General features: G+C 41.6%; 1 protein-coding gene across 1 annotated transcript in view; it reads right to left on the minus strand.

Moving 5' to 3' along the window:
* NCAPH (non-SMC condensin I complex subunit H) overlaps window positions 1-2,248 on the minus strand; it is a 44,261-nt gene that overhangs the window by 27,345 nt on the left and 14,668 nt on the right. The window lies entirely within an intron of this gene.

A 2,248-nucleotide genomic window follows, 5' to 3' on the forward strand; every position in this document is an offset into this window, starting at 1 on the left:
GGTGTACAAGAGGCAGCTGATTGCTGTTTCTAACTCTCTATCCCTCTCCTTTCCTCTCTTTAAGAAATCAATAAAATATTTTTTTTTAAAAAAGTGGTGTTGGGAAAATTGAACAGATACATGCAAAAAATGACACTTGACCACCAAATTACAGCATACACAAGAATAAACTCAAAATGGATAAAAGACTTGTGTAAGTCGTGAAACCATAACTATCTTAGAAGAAACCAGAGACAGCAAAATCTCAGACATCTCTGGTAGCAATATGTTTACCTATCCCCTAAGGCACAGGAAACTAAAGGGAAAATAAACAAATGGGACTACAACAAAATAAAAAGCTTCTGCACAGCAAAAAAAACTATCAACAAAATGAAAAGGGAGCCCACTGTATGGGAGAACATATTTGACAAGATACATCTAATAAAGGGTTAATTTCCAAACTATATAAGGAACTCATACAACTTAACAAACAATCCAATTTAAAAATGGGCAAAGAACTTAGACACTTCTGCAAAGCAGATATAAGGATGGCCAAGAGACGTGAAAAAATGCTCAGTCACTGATCATCAGAGAGATGTGAATTAAAACGACAATGAGGTCTCAACTCACACCTGTCAGAATGGCTACTATCAACAAATCAATTAAGTGACAAGTTCTGGTAAGGATGTGGAGAAAAGGGAACCCTAGTACACTGCTAGTAGGGTGTACCTATTATGGAAAACAGTATGGTGTTTCCTCAAAAAATTAAATATGGAACTGTCATTTGACCCAGTGATCCCACTTCTAGCAATATATCCTAAGTCAGTGGTCGGCAAACTGCAACTCAGCAAACCACAGCTCACGAGCCATATGCGGCTCTTTGGCCCCTTGAGTGTGGCTCTTCCACAAAATACTGACTCCTGTGCATGGGCCACGAAGTTTCAATCGCACTACACGTGCACACCTGCACGTGGTATTTTGTGGAAGAGCAACACTTGAGGGGCCAAAGAGCCGCATGTGGCTCGCGAGCCGTGGTTTGCTGACCACGGTCCTAAGAGAACCAAAAAAACAATCAGAAAGAATGTATGCACTCCTATGTTCATAGCAGTGCAATTTACAATAGCTAAGATCTGGAAACAGACCAAGTACCCATCAGTAGATGAGAGAATAAAAAAGTTTTGGTACATTTATACCATGGAATACTAAGTAACAGTTAAAAAAAAGAATCTCTTATCCTTTGAGACAGCATGGAGAGACCTGGAAAGTATTATGCTAAGCGAAGTAAGCCAGTCAGAGAAAGACAAGTATAACATGATCTCATTCATATGTGGAATCTAACGAACAAAATAAACTGATGAACAAAATTGATCCAGACATTAGAAGCATCTCAGATGGAAGGTGGGGGTTGTGTGGGTGGGTGGGAAGAGATCAACCGAAGAACTTATATACATATGTGCATAACCCATGGACACAGACAATAGGATAGTGAAGGCCTGGGGTGGGAGATGGGGTGGACTAGAAGGGGTCAATGGAGGGAAAAAAGGGATGTATGTAATATTTTCAACAATAAAGATTTAAGAAAAAAAAGAAAAAACAGACCCTGTCAAGGAACAGGCAAAAAAGGAAGAGAAACTGACTACTACACATTACCTACTACTACTACTAGATACCAAAGACTAAATAAAACAACAAGGAATGCAAATGAGCAGAGGGCTCCGATCAAATGGAACTTGGCATGAACCAGTCTGGTCACCCTGGAGACAGGGACATGCACTTGCTCCTAGCATTACCAGAAGAACCACAAGCAAAGGAAGTGAACAGTAACCAGGGTACAGCACCAGACAGTCTCGAATGTTCATCCTGACAGTGATAGAAGGAACCCGGGCCACTTGTGCAGTTCTAGCAAACTCCTGAAGGACTGCACAGTCAGATGCTTGGCACCTCCATTACCCAATGGGTCACAGGCAGCTCCCGTCAACACCTTGCTTGTGGGCAGGCACATGGGCTGGGGAAAGCATCCAGCTAGTGAATCCACAACATCAATGAGAACATGAGAGAATCCAGAAACAACTCACATCATGTACAAACCTCAACAAAAGATTTTGCTTATCCCCCCTAGCATTTCCACATGCAGGCCTGTGTATAGTCTTCCAACCAGGAGAGCCATTTCCTAAACATTAGTGTCCACCATCTCCCTATGAGTTTTTCCCTTCAGCTCTGCCTCACCTCCCCCAGATCTTCAGGTAACTTCTTTTGGCTAACACACATT

This window comes from Myotis davidii, unplaced genomic scaffold (genome assembly GCF_000327345.1).
Source record: "Myotis davidii unplaced genomic scaffold, ASM32734v1 scaffold1065, whole genome shotgun sequence".
NCBI classification, from domain to species: domain Eukaryota; kingdom Metazoa; phylum Chordata; class Mammalia; order Chiroptera; family Vespertilionidae; genus Myotis; species Myotis davidii.